The sequence below is a fragment of the Zalophus californianus genome, chromosome 16 (assembly GCF_009762305.2).
Source record: "Zalophus californianus isolate mZalCal1 chromosome 16, mZalCal1.pri.v2, whole genome shotgun sequence".
Classification (NCBI taxonomy): Eukaryota; Metazoa; Chordata; class Mammalia; order Carnivora; family Otariidae; genus Zalophus; species Zalophus californianus.
The window spans coordinates 21319251-21338914 of record NC_045610.1 but is presented as its reverse complement, the minus strand read 5'-3'; the positions used below and the strand labels follow the sequence as shown (position 1 = coordinate 21338914).

Genomic DNA, 19664 nt, shown 5'->3' with positions numbered 1-19664 from the left:
CATCTGGGTCAAAAAGTAGAACTTGGCCAGTGACCCCAGAAGTCGCTTCCATGTGCCCCTTTCCAGTCACAGTTTCTCCCCTTCCCTCCAAAGGAATTACATTCTGACTTCTACAGGAAACCATTCTTTATGTTTTCTCTATAGTTTTATCCCCCAAATGTGCATCTCTAGGGACCAGAATTTAGTCCTGCCTGTTTAAACACCTTGGCATGTGTTTTAAAGCACTACAGGATGCTCTCCATCCCTCCCTGTTTCTAACAACTTACACTGTCTGGGGTTTGCTGATTGCTCACTGGTCATGCAGCTCAACGTGCTCTGCTGTCCCCTGCATTTCCTGCAAATGGGCAACTGAGTCCAGAGGCCTGATCACATTCAGGTTTGATCCCTTTGGCCAGACCACAAGTGGTACATCAAGAGGTAACTGATGTCCTTTTTCCCTTTTATAATGCTTGTGGCCATTGATACTCAATGCCTAGAGTCAACCATTTGTTAGAGGTCACAAACAATGCTATTCTAATGTAATCACCTCTTTTCCATTTATTATTTGGAATACCTCTATCAAGAGATATTTTCCCTATAGCGTTCCCTTTAGGAAAAGCAGAATCAATACTTGCTTGATCCGTTCTCTTTCTTTATCAGATTTCAAATAATGAACTGGTTCCCTATCATCTTCCCCAGCTGACCAATTATATATACATATAAACTTTATATATTTATAAATGTGTAAGTATGATTATGAACACAAGTATTTAAATATAAGTGATGGGTTTTAACCCATTGCTATTAACCTTACTGCAGTTCAGACAGACTCACCTTTGGTCAATGGGAGTTAACTTTAACTTGGCCTCCCAATCCTTTAACATGAATTTAGTGACCTTGGATAACCTCTTTGCCATCTAATATGAAAAATATTCCAGACATTTTGCATGTTTCCAGCCTCAAATCTGAAATCAAACATTTCTCGGGGCACCTGGGTGGCTCAGTTGGTTAAGCGTCTGCCTTCAGCTTGGGTCATGATCCTGTGGTCCTGGGATGGAGCCTCACATCGGGTTCCCTGCTCAGCAGGAAGTCTGCTTCTCCCTCTCTCTCTACCCCTCCCCCCCACTCATGTGCTCTCTCTCTCTCTCTCTTTCCCTCTGCTCTCTTTCTCAAATGAATAAATAAAATCTTTAAAAAAAAAATGAAATCAGACACTTCTCAAGAAGCCCCGAATCCTTCTGGTGGGAAACAATATTTCAAGACCACCATCTGTGTCCTAGAGATGCTCATTGCTACTAGTTTGGTCATGGTTTCTAGGCTTTTTCAGTGGACAGAGCTAGAATATATACATACTACAGATACAGATCTTTCAACTCAAATTTAGAACTCCTGCATTTTACCTAATCTCTTCCCTCTTGCATCTGTATCTCCTTTCTGCCAAATTGAGTCTCCTGGTTTCTTAAGGATGCAGGAGATAATAAGATTAGAATTCCCCATGATTAATCATTTGCTTTATCTCACATTATCCACTCAACCGTCTCAGAAAAACAATACAAATGCTATTACCACAAATATGATTACTGAAAATGATTGGAAAAAACATCTGCATATGGGGCATCTGGGTGGCTCAGTGGGTTAAGCATCTGCCTTCAGCTTAGGTCGTGATCTCAGAGTCCTGGGATGGAGCCCTTCATCTGGCTCCCCGCTCAGCGGGGAGTCTGCGTCTCCCTCTCCCTCTGCCCTTCCCCTCCTCCCCCAGCTCGTGCTCTCTCCAGCTCTCTCTCTTAAATAAATAATAAAAAAAATTTTTTTAAATCTGCATATGCTCCCCTCATTGTCCCCTGAACTTGTGTAATTGTATTGTATCTATATTTTCCAAATCATATAGCCTTGCAAACTATGCTCTCTTGCGTTTTGGTCCTCATTCAGTCTTACTCTTATTTATTTATTTATTTATTTATTTATTTATTTATTTATTTATTTACTTTTATTTATTTATTTGACAGAGAGAGAGGTAGCGAGAGCAGGAACACTAGCAGGGGGAGTGGGAAAGGGAGAAGCAGGCTTCCTGCCGAGCAGGGAGCCCGATGAGGGGCTCGATCCCAGGACCCTGGGACCATGACCTGAGCCGAAGGCAGATGCTTAATGACTGAGCCACCCAGGCGCCCCAGTCTTACTCTTATATTAGCTGTGCGGTAATGCTCATCCACAGTCCTTCAGACCAACATCTCTGGTTTTCTGAAGCTTGTTATCTAGTAAATCCCTCGGGAAGAGCTCCTAGGAACACCATTCCTTGAGTTCTTACATGCTGATAGTAGTTACCTGTGCCCTTTGTACACGAAAGCCAGTTTTTCTGGATATAAAACTCCTAAATTATATTTGCTTTCCTAAGGTACCTTTAAAAACATTACTTCATTGTCTTCCAATATAAAACATATTGTCAGAAAGTCTGATAACCTCATTTTTCTTTCCCTTATAAGCCATTTCCTCTTTTTTTTTTTTTTTTTTGGCTACATGCCTAAGTAATTGTCTTCTGCTTTATCATTTTCTTCTTAAAGTACAGCAATTTTACCAAAACATCTTGCTTTGCATCATTCAGGCTCAATTTTTCAGGTACACTGTATGCATGTGTTCTTTCAATATGTAGGTTCAGATCTTTCATTATTGTTGTTATTTCAGGAAAGTTTCCTGAAATCATAATTTCTAGTATTTGTTCTTTCCCCTGGCTTTGGTCTTGTTTTTCAGGGACCCCTATTGCTACATATAAGATAGTCCATGCCTCTTTCAGTATTTTCATTTTCTCTCACATTCCTTTTATCTTCTTTTTTTCCCCCACTTATTTTTAGTCTTAACAATTTTCTTCCTTTTTACTTTCTCTATCTGTAAGGCATTCTTTACTATGTCTGTTTATTCTCATGTTCCCTCTAGTTTGGGTCTTCATTTCTGAAATGACTTTTATCTTTTCTTCTAACATTTTCCTGATTTGTCATGTGACTTCTGAGGTTATGATTATTACGACTCTCACTTATGTGGATGATGATGTCATTTCCTTAATGTTTTTTTAGCTCATTTTGAAGTAATAAGTTGCAGATTTTTTTTATGAAAAGATTTTATTTATTTGACAGAGAGAGACACAGCGAGAGAGGGAACATAAGCAGGGGGAGTGGGAGAGGGAGAAGCAAGCTTCTTGCCGAGCAGGGAGCCCAATGCGGGGCTCGATCCCAGGACCCTGGGACCATGACCTGAGCCGAAGGCAGACGCTTAACCGACTGAGTCACCCAGGCGCCCCTAGGTTACAGTTTTTATTTGTTTTGTAGGTGTCTCTTTCTGGCATACTTTCGCCACCTATAAAAATGTTACTATGTTCCTTTTTCTCTTTGTTCTAATAATAATTTTGTGTGGCTTTCACCCTCAACATTTTTATAATGTTTTTTAAGTAAATGCAGTTTTCCTGAACTTTGTGAAGGAGGCCCTCGTTCAGGGTAGCTTTTCTAACTGCACAGGGCTCTCTCTTTGGTTGCTTTTGTGTTGTATTTAAAAATATGGCAGCTCACCTTCTGAGATTTCCTGGCTCTGTTCACCTACCCCATTTTTATATGGACTTTCTCTTTCTTTTGATTCTATTACTCCTCTTCTACTCAGTTTTGGTCCCACACCCAGCAATTTCTCGTCAGTACGTGGACCCTGTTTTGGGGATCCCTGACTGGTCATTTCTCAACATACACAGGGTCTGAACTGCTCCGTCCCTTCAGACATTGCCACAGACCCCTTGCATTCACCCACTAGTAGATTGGGCAGAACCTTCCAGTTTCTTTCTTTTTTTTTTTTAGTCATATTTTATGTTGGTTAACTCCTACTTAGCATCTTATTTAGAATGCAACATAACAATAAAAAATTATTAAAAAAAAAAGAATGCAATATCCCAAAAGGTACAGGGAAAAAAAATTGTTTTCTAATAGAAATTAAACCCATGTCAAAAACAGTTCTTTAAAAGTAGTTTTATTTTTTTTAAGATTTTATTTATTTGTCAGAGAGAGAGAGAGAGCACAAGCAGGGAGAGCGGCAGGCAGAGGGAGAAGCAGGCTCCCCACTGAGCAGGGAGCCCCATGCAGGACTCCATCCCAGGACCATGCGATCATGATCTGAGCCAAAGGCAGACGCTTAACTGACTGAGCCACCCAGGCATCCCTAAAAGTAGTTTTAAAAGACAGAACCAGAGGGGCGCCTGGGTGGCTCAGTTGTTGAGTGTCTGCCTTCAGCTCAGGTCATGATCCCAGGGTCCTGGGATCAAGCCCCACATCAGGCTCCCTGCTCGGCAGGAAGCCTGTTTCTCCCTCTCTTACTCCCCCTGCTTGTGTTCCCTGTCTCACTGTGTGTCTCTCTCTGTCAAATAAATAAATTAAATCTTTAAAAAAAAAAAAAAGAACCACAAACACCTTGCAAGCATACAATTTCCTGGCAAAATCTTTAAGTCTATAATTCTCATGAAAAGCACTTTCATTCTTTTTCAAATAAAAATTTCATAGAAAGTTTCCATCCTTTTTTGTAATCAAGTCTTCATAAATTATACAGTCAATGTTACTTCAAGTAAAACGTTATGAAATACCCAACTTTGGCATAATTTCCTTAAATATTTTTACCTTTGAATGGGCATCAAGTCCTAAGCAAGCTAATCTTAAATGAAGGTACTCTTGGTCTGTTTTAGAGACTTGGAAACATTTTATCTTATTGATCTTGTTCAAGAATCTTGAAATTTTCCAAAGGAAGACTGCTTAAGGCAGCTGGTAAAATGTGTTCTGATGTGCGCTTGGGTAATATGTTCTTTGCTTCCAGATTCTTCACCAGGCATGTGGCTTTGATCCAGCCTCCTGTTGTTCTGTGTTCTTTCCGTAAGCAAGTTTTCATTGTCTTGCTTAAGCTTGTTATTTCTTTTTCCAATTCAATTATCCTCTTTTTCTTTCTGGGGCCATAGGATTCTTAAAAGCCTAACAGTGTTCAAGTAGTCCTTGCTGACTACTAATGTTTGATCTTAAACTAGACGGTCCTGTTGGAGTACAACTGTTGTTGTTCTTCAAAAGATTCCTTAACTTGAGTTTCATGGACTCTCAATGGGTACAAAAATCTAAACTGGTTGGAATGGCATCCATTTTAAGTCATCAAGTTTGTCCTGTTGAGTCAAAACAGGAGACTTCAAAGTGCTTTGAACAAAGAAAAGTGTCTTCCTGGCACAAAATTGTTGCACCTAAGCAGTTGAGCCCATGCTTTTCTTCGTCCAGGATCCAGAGGAAGCCTGCGGAGGCCGATGTTCACGTGCGTGTTGTGGGTAGTAACACAACCCACAGCTGCACAATTGGCCGGCCTTCCCCAGCCCCTCATTCAGCCCTGTCCTGAACCTGTTCTGAGGCCCTTGCTGCTAGGCTTCCTTCTGACAAAGGCTGGGCAAGCGAGGCAGGGGAAGGGCCACCGAGAGGAGTCCTGGAGGCCGGTGGGAAACACTGGTGTGTGTAAGGGGGCTAGGGGGGTGGTGCCAACCTTTCCTGTCTCTTTATTAATATGGCGGACTTGAGCCCTGCACAGCAGACAGTCCTGAAACTCCAGTGGGACACAAGCTGCCCTGTCCCGGCCCCCAAAAGGGAGTGGGACTACCGCGTCTCTTTGGCAGCCTTCCTTGGAGCAATTACAAAGGTGTCTCTTCCCTTACCCCCATGACTATAAAACTCTCCCACCTGGGCAGAACTTCCGGTTTTTCAACTGCTGTTTTCAAATTGCTACCCCACCTCTCTGCTTCCCAGGGAGCATCTGTTGGCTATTTGGGTATGATTCTTTTCTCGGCTCCATCAAGTACCTGACCACGCCCTCTGCTGCCTCCCACGTAGATACTGAGACCACGCAGGGCATGGGGTTTAGTGATTTGTCCCCACTTACTTGTGCGTTTAGGGTTCATGGGAGTAGCTCATCACCTGGTTTGCTGTCACTGTCTGTAGTTTTGGTCTCTAGTTGCTCTGTCTTATGTGGGGAAATTGCTGAAATTCAAAAACCATGTTGCCTTCATCTTTTCTAGGTATAGGTGTTTTTTGTTTGTTTTTATGTGAACAAACTGGCAATTATTTTCCATAAGAATCCAGATTTTTGGTTTATCTTAAGAGATTCCAATGTCTAGTTACACTGCACCTGCATTCCCACATGGCAGCAACTGGCTGGGACTAAGCAGCAGCATCTCCCATTAGATGGATGTGGGCTCTCCTGTTTGTTCTGTGCCAACCCCATCCCTGGTTTCATTGGCCAGATGACCCATTTACACAATCTTCCTGGCCTTGCATGCACAGAAGGCATCTACACTGTGACTCCTGTTCTGGGGCCACTGACAGGAAGTAGAAAATACCCAGGAGCCTCTTACCTTCTTACCCAGGGTTTTATGCTGGTTAACGCCCCACTCCATATAACACATTTCCCCCATAGGAATCCGGGGTTCCCCACTCCTTTATTTTTTAAAGATTTTTTTATTTATTCTACAGAGAGAGAGAGCATGGGGAGGGGGAAGGAAGAGGTAGAGAGAGAGAGAATCTCAAGCAGACTCCACACTAAGTGTGGAGCCCCATGTGAAGTTTGATCTCACAACCGTGAGATCATGACCTGAACAAAAACCAAGAGTTGGATACTTAACCAAATGAACCACCCACGGCACCACCCAGGGGTGCTCTACTCTTAATGTCTCTGTCCCTTCCAGATGTGTCTCCTAGAATCCCTTCCTGCATTTGGGTTTCTCCCTCCCCGGGCCAACTCTGTCCAGCTCCTAGTCCAGTAAAACACTTACAAATGCTAAGGCTGCCTGTGGACACGGTTCATAAGAGAAGGCCCCAAGGCCCATCTGATAAAGTCAGAAATGTTGATTACATGGTAGCCAGTTTTAACAAGACATAGGCAGGAGACAGAAGGAAGAAACTGGCTAGCAGCCAGGGTTTCAGTGGGTCAAGCAAATCAAAGTCCTGGTTCTGGAGCACGGGGCTGGAGCAATCATCAGGCTGGAGCAATGAAGGGGAGGGTCATCCGCAGCTGGTGAAAAGGAAGAGTAGTATCTGGGTATGCAGCAGGGTGGGGTGATGGGAAATGGTCAATTCTGCCCACTGTGTGCCTCTCATGTACAGCCTGGTACTCAAAGAGGTGTTGCTCGCCAGCTGCCTTTGGGCCACAATCCTAAGCTGTAGATCCAAAGAAAATATTTAGACCCTCGAGGAGATGCTTGCAATTCCCTGAAAAGCCTCAAGCTCCTACACCTGTACATTGTACTTTCTGCTCCTCTTGTATTGACTTCCCTCCATCTTTGCCCAGGCAACAAAACACCTCAGATCTCACTTCCTCCAGAGACTTCTTGGGCCAAGTGCAGTGCCTCATCTGGGCTATCATGGGTCCCCAAGTGCAGTACTCATCACATTCTATTATCTCTTCCCTTATTTGTTTCTACCAAGCTAAGAGCTCCTTGAGAACAGGAAGAGGATCTTACTACATTCTGTATTTCCTACACCTAGCATGTTACAGGTGCTCAAAACAATGTCTATCGGTGCTTCTGTGCTCAGAAGGTATCACACAGATGCAGCTGGTACCAGTGTCCATTCTTAGGCGAATCACAGGACACCAGCCCAGTCACCCCTGGCATGCAGCGCTGAGAGAGCTGAGTGAGCTCACAGCATCTGCCTGTCTCATCAGCATCTTTCATCTCCTAGGACTCCCTTTACAATCATTTTAATTACTTTATTGCAGGTTTCATCAGGGAGGTAACACGAAGGAGAGCAAAGAGACTGTCGGGCCCCTGACTTATTGTTCAGAGATAGGAACAATGTCCCGTTAACCATGGAAACTCGGGGATGCACAAAGGTTTTCGGAATCAGCTGTCATCATTGCTCATAAAGTTTTCAAAGAACATATTCAGAGGCAAGAATGGGGTCTTGGAGGAAAACACAATGGCAGGAGGGAGGAAGCAGGATGGCTGTCCGTCACTCCAGTGGGGCATCCTGCACACCTTCATCCCAAACGTGTAGGACTGCAGAGAGGGTTTACGGGTCAAAGCTGTTGTCTGTAAAAGGTGGATTTACCTGCTTGGTTCTGGACCTCTCTTCTCCTCTCAGCTAATGCCACTCAATTCCTTTCTATAGACCTGTATCCTTAGGGAAATTTAGATATCCATGGTTAGAAGCTGTGGACACTAAGGGAACCTGACTATAAGTCCACAGTGACCCAGGGCTCTGATCCACAAACTGGGTTTTTGCCTCCTCCAGGATAGAACCCTCAGCATAAACAAAGTTCTAGCTCTGGAAATTGAGGCAATACCTTGTACCCAAGCCTTCTTTGTTGACCTACCCAGTGCTCTAGTCAGTGGTTCTCAATCTTGGTTGTATATTGGAGTTATCTGAGGGTTTTAGACACACCAATGCCTGGACTTTACCCCAGACCAAAAGAATCAGAATCTCTGGGGATGGGGCTTGAGCATCAGTATTTTTAAAATCTCCTAGGAACACTGATTACCTAATGCTTTGCAACAGATCACTTAATGACTTAAAACGATAGATAAGCATTCTCTGACGGCTTCTGTGCGTCAGGAATCTAGGAGTGGCTTAGTGGTTCTGGCTCAGGGTCCTTCATGAGGTTACAATCAAGATGTTAGCTGGGACTGGAGGATCTGTTTCCTAAGAGGTTCTCTTTCACTTGGCTGTTGGCTGGAGGCCTCGATGACCCACTGCCACATGGAGCTCTCTATAGGGTTATTTGATCATCCTCACAACATGGCAGCTAGCTTTCCCCAGGGCAAGTGATCTAAGAGAGAGCAAGACAGAAGCCACAGTGTCTTTTGTGACCTTGCCTTAAAGTCACACTCCATTGTCTCTACAATATCCACTTGGCTACATTGAATAGGATAGTCCTATTCAGAGTGGGAGGGGCTGCCTAGGGACATGTATACCAGGAGGTGAGGCTTTTGGGGGGCCTTTTGGAAGCTGGCTATCATTGCAGGTGTCTCTAAAGTACAACCAAGGTTGAGAATCATTGCTTCTGGTCCCTTTGGGGCTGAGGCCCTGCCTTTGTCCTGCTTAGCTCAAAGCAAACGCTACAGATTTATTATGTTTATTCTCTTCACACAACAGCCAGAGTGGTTTGGGTCTTTTTAACTATAATGAATATTTTTGTACATAATTCTTTGCTCTGCTAGTAGATTATTCCCATTGGGGTAGATGCTATAACATGAAAATCCTTGTTCAAATCTCTTTTTTCCCTTGCAGGGAGGTCCAACTATTTTGTGGTTTTGTTGGTTTTTTTTCCATCTCTGATTGTTTATTTTATTTTTAGCATGTGAATCTAGCCATCCCACTCTATTCAAAATTGAGCAACAGTCTCCCAACAACCACGGGGTGAAGTCCCCAATCCTTCTCTTGGTTGATGGGCTTCTGGGTGATCGGCCCTTCTCTTGCCCTCCAACCCCAGCCTCATGTCACTCCACTTTGCCCCTTGCTCACTGCATTCTGGCCACACAGGTTTAACTTCAGCTCCTAAAACAGGTTACTGTGCTCTGCTCCTCAGGGCCTTTGCACAAGACCTTCCTCCAAGTCTGACTCCTATAATTTGTACTTACCCTTCACGTATCAGCTCCCAGGCACTTCTTCAAAGAGGCCTTCCCAGGCCAGCCTAATGGGTTCTCCCATAGCCCACCCACTACCTTTCCCTTAGAGCATTTATCACAATGTGTTATAATGCATTTATTTGTGTGATTACTTGCTTACTTCCACTAGACTGGAAGCTCCATGAGAGCAGAGATCATATACTTTTCTCTGTTGCCCACCCCCTTAGTACCTAACACAGCATTGTGCACACAGTAGGTGCTCACGAAGGGCTTACTGAATGAATGTTTATAAAATGAAAATCAAGGCCCAGAGACAGAGACATGCCCAAGGCTACCCAGGCAGGTAACAGGATACCTGTCTGGGACTGATGACAGATATGCCAAATTCAAAATCTCCACTTCATATCTAGTGTCCCTAGAATCCTCCACCCCTGTTCCTGGAATCCCATCCTGTGGAGAATTGTCTACACCACCTGCTCTAAAGCTAGCTCCAAGGGCTCCCCATCAATGGAACAGCCAAGTTTTTGTGGCAGGCAAGGGACGACCCCTTCATTAGAAAATGACGGTCACCTTTGGCTGGGCTCTTGTGTTGTGCTGGGGAGGGCTCTTATCAAGGTAATCCCAAGTCTGTCCACCTCAGCTCTTCTCATGTTGAGCATCCATGCCCTTGAAACAGCCCTGGGAGTTCCCATTTGGCCTTTGGGGATGCTGCCAGACAGCCTGTCCACAAAGGTGAGTGCACTGGCTGTTATTATTTAATGATCCCCCAAACCAGTGAACTGTTTGTTCCTGTCACTCTCAGGGAATGTCTGGCAAAAGTGAGGGACAACTCAACAATAGCCTCAGGAAGACTTCATGCGCCCTGGGCACTAGGCCAGGTGCTCTGTGCTACCGGGGGTGGCGGGTTGCAGGATGTTGGGGACAAATAAAGAAGTGAAGTCAGATCCTTTATCCTCCTAGCCCCTTCCAGCTCCCAAGTCCCTCCCTGGGATGTACCTTCTACTCCCAAAACCAGCTTTGTTGGTGCCACACCTGACCCTGTCTGCTAGGGGAAGGCCAGGGTCTAAGTCCTCTACCCACCAGAATATGCCAGAATATGCCCATTCTGGGAGTCACTCCACACCTCTTCTGCTGCTGCAGAACCCATCAGCAGATCTCTGTGAATGCCTAGATAGAGGTTAATGGCAGACCTGCATATGACAGAACCACCAAGGAAACAGACAAATCTCCACTTGGGCCAAATGGCACCTAAGCTCAGGAAAAAGTACCAACCACCCCTGCTCAGCATGTGCATGCACATACACACGCATGCGTGTAAATCACAGACTCCGGCTCATTCAGCCTGGATTCCTTCACCCTGGGTACCTCTCCCTCACCCATGACATTACCAGATTAATCCCAGGCACCTTACCAGAACACTATGAAGCTTGGGTTCTCATCCAGGTGGCTCCCTGACCATTGGTCTAATCCCTTCCTTGGTAGGTTATTTATGACTCTCCCCCATCTCTTCTGTCTGATCAGCCTACCTGCCATTCATGTCTCAGCGTCCAAGTCCCCATCATCCTTTAAGGCACAAATTTGGCCTCCTCCATGAAACCCCCATTCCTGCAGCTGGAAGTGATGCCTCCCTCCTCTGAACACCCATAGCATTTTAGCTCCACCTCCTCTACGACTCTTGAAACCAACGGTCTGCTTTCTAACCATGATGTTTTTATACACATTTTAACAACTCCTTTCCCTCAACTATTTTATACATTTAACTGGTTTATACCTGGTTTATACCTGCCTGCCTGTACTCTCCAGAGAAAATGTGCCATGAGAGAAAAGTCATTGGCTTTGGTGTATGACACAACTGAGTGGGTTTCCTCTCTCCTCCTTCTCTCCCTTCCTTTCCTCCTTTCGTCAATATTTCTCAAGTCCTCTATGTGCCAAGTACTTTGCAGCAACCTAGCAAAACAATACGCAAACGATGTTCGGCCTCTGTCCCAGTGGAGTTGACAGGCTAATGGAGTTCTAAACCCCAGGCCTTGCATTACATACAGGCTGTGTGACCTGGCAAAGTTGTATAATCTCAAAGAGCCTCACCTCCTTCATCTACGATAACGAGTTTTATAATAATTATCGCCTGGGTGTTCTGTGATAGTTAAATGGAATAACGTATACAAAATATCTAGCCCTTAATATATACTCAATAAATGTGCATTTCTTCCCCATATTCCTCATTATTAGAGAGAACTCTCAAACATCATAGAGATTCAAGAGTGTATGTTGAAAGGGAGGAAGGAGGAACAAAAAGAAGGAAGGCAAAGAGGGAAGCAATCATGAAAGTTTGTCGGAGAACTGTCTCTGGATTGCCAGCACCCACCCTGCCCTCTTTAGTTTCCCATCTGCATTGTAAAAGGGATGCTGATTGCAGCCTAGGAGAAGCAGCTCTAGACAAGGACGCCAGTTTCTGCAGTCCCTTTTCGGTTATCCCACATGCAAATCCAGTCACAGAGCCAGGGCTAGGAGCCCTTCCATGGACTAATTAACGTATTAAAATAAAAAGATCCCTCCAGTGGTTTTCAGGGTGCCAAAAGCTGTTGCCCCCAGGCTGCCCACTGAACTTCTGCCTTCATATTTATAACCCTTGAGTTCTCTCCTTCCTGGCTTCCCAGACAGTGGTGCAGACAAAAGGACCATTTATAACAGCTTTTCTGACAGCTGGACATTATTTAATTAAAACTTCTGGCAGCCACATAGTGTGCTGGAGGCTATTTAAAGTTCTCAATGGCAGGAGGAGAAATGGGGAAACTTACAACCCTTGGGGGGCGGGGCTGAGGGGCCCTAGGGTGGGCAGCGGCCAGGGCAGACTCTCAGTCCCTTACTGTGAAATGGCATCTCTCAGAGCCCTGACTTTTGACATAGGAGTCTCTGTGGGAAAAGGCAGACATGATGTTAGTCCCCCAAGGCATCTGCTTGGGGTGGGGAAGGGGAATGTTTGGAGAACCAGCAGCACCAAACTGAGCAGAGTACTCATTTTTCCAGATCAGCCACCCATATTTTTCAGAACAAGAAACTAAGGCACAGAGAGGAAAAGGAACTTGTTCAAAGCTGCATGGTAACTGCTGCAATTCTGGGGAAATCATTTAAGTATCCTGGGCTTTATTGCTGCCTTTATGTATGAGCAAAACCTGTCTTGCTTACTTTTCCACACAGCAGCCATATACCTGCCAGTGTCATCCTGAAGGGCTGAACTGCTGCACGCGTTATTCTAGGTGCGAGCAGAAATGCAACCATGGATACCAATGTTGGATCATCTGGTCAACCCCAGCAGGGGCAGTGGGTTTGCATTTAGCTGCTGTAGCTACAGTTTGCTGGACTTCAGGTAGCAACAGCTGGGATAAGGGGACAGATCTCCCCATAATAGAGCGGGAGCTAAGAAAGGCAAGTCTACCATAGGGTGCTGTTACCTTGGAAGAGGAGGAGTATAAGGCCAAGTATGAATACAGATCATAAGGACAATGACCATGATAATAGCTCCACTGATTGAAGGCTACTATCACCATCATTGGTATTACTATTAGCATATTTCCCTTTCAATATTTCTATAAAATATGTGATTTACTGGATTTTACAGATGAGGAAATAGAAGCTCAGAAAATTAACTGCATGCTGAAGTTCCCCAGCCACCAGTAGGACCAGGATTCAAACCCAACTCTGTTTGATTTCAGAGTGTATCATCTTTCCACCATCTTGGTAGTTTTCAACCAGAGCTGCACACTAGAAATCAACGCTTTAAAACATGCAAGGCTGGGGTGGGGGGGTACCTGGGTGGCTCAGTAGGTTAAGCATCCGACTCCTGATTTGGCTCAGGTCATGATCTCAGGGTCGTGAGCTCAAACCCTGAGTCAGGCTCTGCACTGTGGGGAGTCTGCTTCTCTCCCTCTCTCTCTCCTTCTGCCCTTCCCCCTGCACACTCTCTCTCTCAAATAAATAAATAAATCTTAAAAAAAAAAAAAGACATGCAAGGGCTTCCACCTTACTGCAGACCAATGAAGCCAGAATCTCTCAAGGTCAAGACCTGGAATCAGTACTTTGGAAGTGAGTCTAAGGTGTAGCCATGGTTGAGAACGCCCTGTGAGACGGCACCACACTGATAGCTCCTGCTGGTGTGATTTCAGAGGTATGACTCACTCTGACTGCTACCTCCCCACTGCTGCTGAAGTTGTCCTAGATGGCCATGGCAGGCTGCTGCTTGGGGGCCAGGGCTAAGCATCACTCTGATGACATCTATTGACCCCAGTCCTCTCTGTGGCTCCCATGGTAGCCCTGATGGGGTCACCATTCTGCCTATAGTTTCAGTTCCTACTCCTGTCTCAAGAGGTCATCACCCCAACCTACCAACTCTGACCACTCTGCTAATCTCAACATCCCCTAACAGCAGGCTGATAGTATCCGTTAGGATAAGTTCCTCGGGAAGCAAATTCCAAGATGGAGTTTGGCATGCAAGAAGTTTATTAGAGCATACTCTGGAGATCAGCATCTATGGAAGGTGAAGGAAGGTGGGTGCAGTGAGTCTCTCAGTGCTGAAGGAGGATCCAAGTGGCATGTCACAGCATCCACTCCATCCCTTAGCAGTGGGATGGGTTTGCATGGGAGCTGAGGAAGGATCTTCCCCTCCAGAGAGAATGACTTTATTGGAGCTCAGCATGGAGCTGCCTTGAACAAGGCTTTCATTAACCTTGCTCTATAGTATCATTACAACCTTCCTGCCCCCCTGGGATCTTCACTTAATTTGCCTTAGGGGCTCAGCTAAAAACAATTGGAGGGTCTTGGTAGATCAGCACTCTCATTTGGCCTTCAGCAAAAGCCCTTGCATCTGGCTGCCACACCTGACTCTCTCCCACAGTGGCACTCTAGAGGACTACAGAGCAGCTTTATTCCCCTTCTTTCTTTTTGGTTTTACCAGCATTTGGGAGTCAGTCACCAGCTCCAACAGTTGTCATTGTTACAACCTCAGGAACCAAGACAGGAGTTACCTGCCTTCCTGAACTCACAGTGAAGTGGGGAAGATAAAAACAGAAGCTTGCAATAAAAATGCCATATTGCCATGAAAATGGCATGCACACAGAATGGTCGCAGTCAGGGAAAGGAGTGATTTTCTCTATCTCGAGGCAGGGCAGGGGGAGGCTGCCATGTTAGAAAGAATTAAGGAAGACACTGGAATGCTGGAGAAGATTTCAAAGTAGTAGATGTTTGTCCAGCAGATGTGATGGGGAGAGCATTCCAGGAGGGTGTCTGTGCAAAGTCTGAGGACTGAACCATAGCATGTTAGCAAGCAGTGTGTTCTCCTGGATGTTGTGTGTGGGGGGTGGACTGGGGGGGCTCAGGAGAGGAGATTGGAAAGATAGGCAAGGGTAGAAAATGGAGGTCCCTATACCCATGCAAAGGAATTTGAATCTCACCCTGAAGGTAATGAGTCCCCACTGAAGAGCTTTCAGCATGGGCTATCATGTCTTTATAATGTATGACATAATAAAGAGGAACCTCTGTCCTGTTTTTGCTTAATCTATCTTCTGTTCTCTGGACCTGCCATAAGCTTAAAAATAAACCTCACTTTTGCCTTCTACTGCTCTTGATTTCTCTTTGCCTATCTCAGATTGAGTATAAATAAATAAACCCATCAGCCTGTACCAACTCTTCCCCCACATCCCCCATTTATGGTTGTTGGGACTTCTTCACAGAGCAACTGATTCACAGGCTCAGAAAATGTTATACTAGGGTCCTGGGAAACAATCTCCTAACCCCCATCTCCTGGCCTCTCTTTAAGGAGGAAGGTTCTGACCCCTGCAGAGGGGAAATAAATTATCCAAGTGCACACAGATGGTAAGGACATGGATGGAACTTGCCCATTGTTTCTTTTCCATATATCAGGTCAGCTTCTTATGTTCCTGTTCCAGGAAGAAAAGTCAGTCCCGAACAAAACCATGCCACTGGGGATTTTGTCTTCCAAGCCCTCCCCCTAAAATCTCTTCAACTGTGACCCTTCCTCCCAGCTGCAGTCCTTTCATATAACCCTGAGCACACAGACCCTTCCTGTTGACCAAGACACATTCCAGAACCCTACCCTCCTCTGCTCTCTAGGAGAAACCTCTCTGCTTTTCTTTATACCTTCTTGCTCCCCCAAAATGACACAGACCCATGTTCCATTCCCTCTATTATATTAGTGATTTCCAAGGAAAAATAGACATTTCCCTAAACTAAAAGGTAAAAGATAGTGTCCCAACTCGGCCACTTCCTCTGACATTGTGCAAACACCTTTATTTCCCCGTGTAGCTAAGGTACATTTAAAAAATTTCTTCAACATCCCTTTTAGCTCTGCTACTCTGAGATTCTGATATATCCAATGACTTGATGGAGAAAGCTCTGTCGAGCTTAAAAGAGTAGATTATGTGTGTCTCTTCCTAACTTCCATTTTGTATTGGGAGCTTGAAGGCAGCCATGGTGGGAATACTTACGCCATGAAATTGGCAAATGTTACAAATCCAGTCATGGGGCTTTGGGAGGGAGCTGGTTTATTAGTACCCCCACTGAATCTATTCGCTTATCTCGGTCAAAATTGTCTGCATTCTCACAAAGACTCCTGAAAGCAAGTTATACTGTAGCCCAAAAGAAAGGATTTCTGATGGGAAAGCAAGCAGATGAGGAGGCACAATGTGATTGTCCATTTCCTGTTCTGTATCTTTGGCTCCCATTCCTGTTCTGTATCTTTCTCCCGTTATTCTCTCTGCCTGGAATTCCGCACCCTGCTCATCCATCCTCAGGTCTCAAAATTCTACTACCAATACATTTCAAACCAGCTCTGTAAAATCTTCTCCAGTTCCCTAGTGAAGGTTAAATTTTCCCTCGAACTTGTAGAATAAGTATGTCAATACATTTTGCTTCCCACCTGGACAGTAAGTTCCCCCAAAGCATGAACTGTATCTTTGCCACTTCCTCCCGGATTTGGGCTAGCAGGGTGTGCAGCAAACAATGCGTGTTCAATAAGTATCTGGGGCAATGAGAGGCTCAGCATTTGGCAGATGTGCAAAAGGCATATGCTTCCTTTTTATTATACACTATTTTTGCTGGGAATAGAGTACAAGCTTACCATAATGAATTTAAATGATGCAAAAGTGTATGTAAAGAAAACCAAGCCTTCTTCCTTCTCCATTCTTTATTCCCTCACTACCATCCCCAACCCAAAGTAAAGCAGTATTGACAGTCTTATGTATATCTTTCCATAAATAGTCTCAACATACACAAACCTCTGTGTCAATAGACCTTTGTATTTTGCACAAATGAAAGCACAGTGTTCTGGAGGGTTTCTTTCTTAATATGTCTCAAAGATAGTTTCATCTCACCATAACCTCATTGTTTTTCAAGACTGTGTGGTAGTCTATCATGCAGATAGATCATGTGTTATGTAACTAGTCTTCTGCTTTACCTACATGTACCAGTATATCTGTGGGGGGAGGACCCTAAAAATGAAATTTCTGGATCAAAGAGTAGATATGTCTTTAATTTTGATAGATGTTGTTGCATTTTTTTCCAAACACATAAAGACCTGAATGCCATTATTTCTCTAGTGGTCTTTGTCTGCTCCTTTATTCTTACCCATTACTCCCTTCCACCTTTTCTGGCATTAAAACTGCTGTCATTATTTTAACAATCATTCTACCAAGCACCTGAAGGAGACAGAGCTGACTAGCTTTGTGCTGCCATAGCACGGGTTTGGACAAATCATTCATTCCTCAGATGAACAAAGCCCCAGCCTCAGTGGGTGTACTTCTTGACATTACCTCTTTTGAGCACACCCAGTTCAAGCTGTTTGAGCTGATTCCTATCGTTGCCTATAGATTAGGGAGGATTGCCCAAGATAGGGAGGAGACCCAGCACAAGTTTATTACCCATCTTTGCCCCTCCCTCCAGGACAAGGAGGAGAGAGACCAATGGATGCAACAAGGCTACCCCATCTTTCTCTGGTAGGCAAGACATAAGTACCCTCTGTTTCCCATGTCCCCATCTTTTTTACATCTTTATTTTCTAAGGTAGGTATTCACTTTAGTTCTAGATGGTACCCTTCAAGAGGTATAGAGAAACTGAAGATTACGATGAAGTTTGGTGCTATCTAGATGGTGTGAAGCCAGAGGCTTAGGAATTCTTGAATCCTACCCTCCTGATATCCCCTCAACTAGGGAGTTATTCCCAAAGAAGAATAACAAGATAAGCAAGGGACATTCTTTTCATAGTTGGGCAAGTCTTCAATTCCCCTGGCATAGGATTTCTCTAGTTAGTCATGCCTCAGTCACACACACACACACACACAAACACACACACACACACACACACACAGAGGCATGCCAATAGCTTCTGATTCTAAGATGGCTGAGCCAACAAAGTAGGCCTGACCTGGTTGTAGACACAGAGGAAGCAGAACAGAGAAAGCATGGTTAAGTCTGTCTTGAGTAGTCCAACCCTGCCTGGTCTCCTTACTTCCTGGGGCCAGACTGCAAAGGGGAGATGACACTTGTACTTATGGTGTGAGCTCCTCACCCACAGTGGCCCTACCCACTGGTCAAACATGGCCCAATGAGCATCCCAGATCCTGAATTTTCAACCCTCCCTTCTCGGGTGTGAGTTAAGAAGGAAATGAGCAGAGGGGTGGAAATGTTGGAATGAGCCTGCACAGGCTCCCTCCTCAACCACTTGCTTGACAAAGGGATTTAAACATGTGTCCTGTGAGGTACATGTCCCTGATCTCACCAGACTTAACTTATCTGTGCATCCCCAGCACCTAGCATGAAAGAGCCTACTGAGGAGACTTATCCTGGAGGAAAGAAGTCTCAAAAAGAATGAGGTTATTTTCTTTCTGCTGAAGGCTGTTAAAAAAAAAAAGCAAAATTCGACCAGTAAATTTGAAGATCTAACTGATTTGTTAAGTGATTCATGAATCAGAAATCCCACCTAGCAATCAGAGGAGCTCCAAGGAGCTGTACAAAATGGAAGATTTTTAGAAGAAAGAGGGTGGGGCAAGAAGTTATCAGCAGATGAAAAGAAAGGATTGTTTCAGGCAAGGTCACCTTCCGTTAGGGGGAAGAACAAGGGGTCTGATATGCTGATTACCTCATCTTCCTTTGGGTAGGAGGAGGTGGAGAAGGTGCTTTGCAGATGGTGTGAAGCCAGGGTCCGATGACCTCATCGGTGCTGATCAGAAAATTCAGACGGATTGGCTTAAAACTCTGTTCCTAGAGAGGCTGAAACTGCAATTAAGTCTTGGTTTGCTATCCTGGAGCAAGTGACCCCACTTGGGGCCTGTGGTTTTCTTTTTACCAAGGCCATTGAGAAGAAGCGGAAATGGATGTGTTCTGTGTGTTTTTAAAGCTATTCTTGATCCAGTGGGTAGAATTTGCAGAGAGACAGATGTCAGTTCAGTATAAAAAAGTGCTTTCAACAGACAGATTATTCCAAACAGGGGATCATCTGCTTTAAGAAGTCGTGATTTCCCCATCACCGGAAGCATTCAAATATAGGGACGATACATCCTAGCAGGAATTCAAGGATTAGAGGTTTGGACTCGTTTTAAGATTTCACAACCCCTGGGAATTAAAGATTTTATGAAATGTCCCTGCCTGCCTAAGAAAGTTATGCTTTATACTCTCAAACACCCTGTCACTTTGGCATCCGCTCTAGCCTGAGTGTGTTCTAGGTCTATCTGTGGCAGCCAGAGGAAATGCATAACCCTGTAGAGAACTGTTCTCCATCCAAGGAATACCCATTCTCCAAAAAGAGGCCTGAGATCTTTTCTTTCTTTCTTTCTTTTTTCTCCCTTCCTTCCTTCCCTCCTCCCTCCTTTCTTTCTTTTTCTTTCTTTCTTTCTTTCTTTCTTTCTTTCTTTCTTTCTTTCTTTCTTTCTTTCTTTCTTTCTTTCTTCTTTTTCTTCTTTCTTCTTTCTTTCTTTTTCTTTCTTTCTTTCTTTCTTTCTTCCTTCCTTCCTTCCTTCCCTCCCTCCCTCCCTTCTTTCTTTCTTTCTTTCTTTCTTTCTTTCTTTCTTTCT

The 19664-nt window shown here is 44.5% G+C and overlaps 1 protein-coding gene and 1 pseudogene across 1 annotated transcript in view; one reads left to right on the top strand and one right to left on the bottom strand.

The window, feature by feature from the left end:
* The window catches only part of ASIC2 (acid sensing ion channel subunit 2), a 1116666-nt gene that overhangs the window by 668692 nt on the left and 428310 nt on the right, over positions 1–19664 (top strand). The gene's annotated exons all lie outside the window — the stretch shown is intronic.
* On the bottom strand, positions 4655–5355 carry LOC113939812 (annotated as a pseudogene).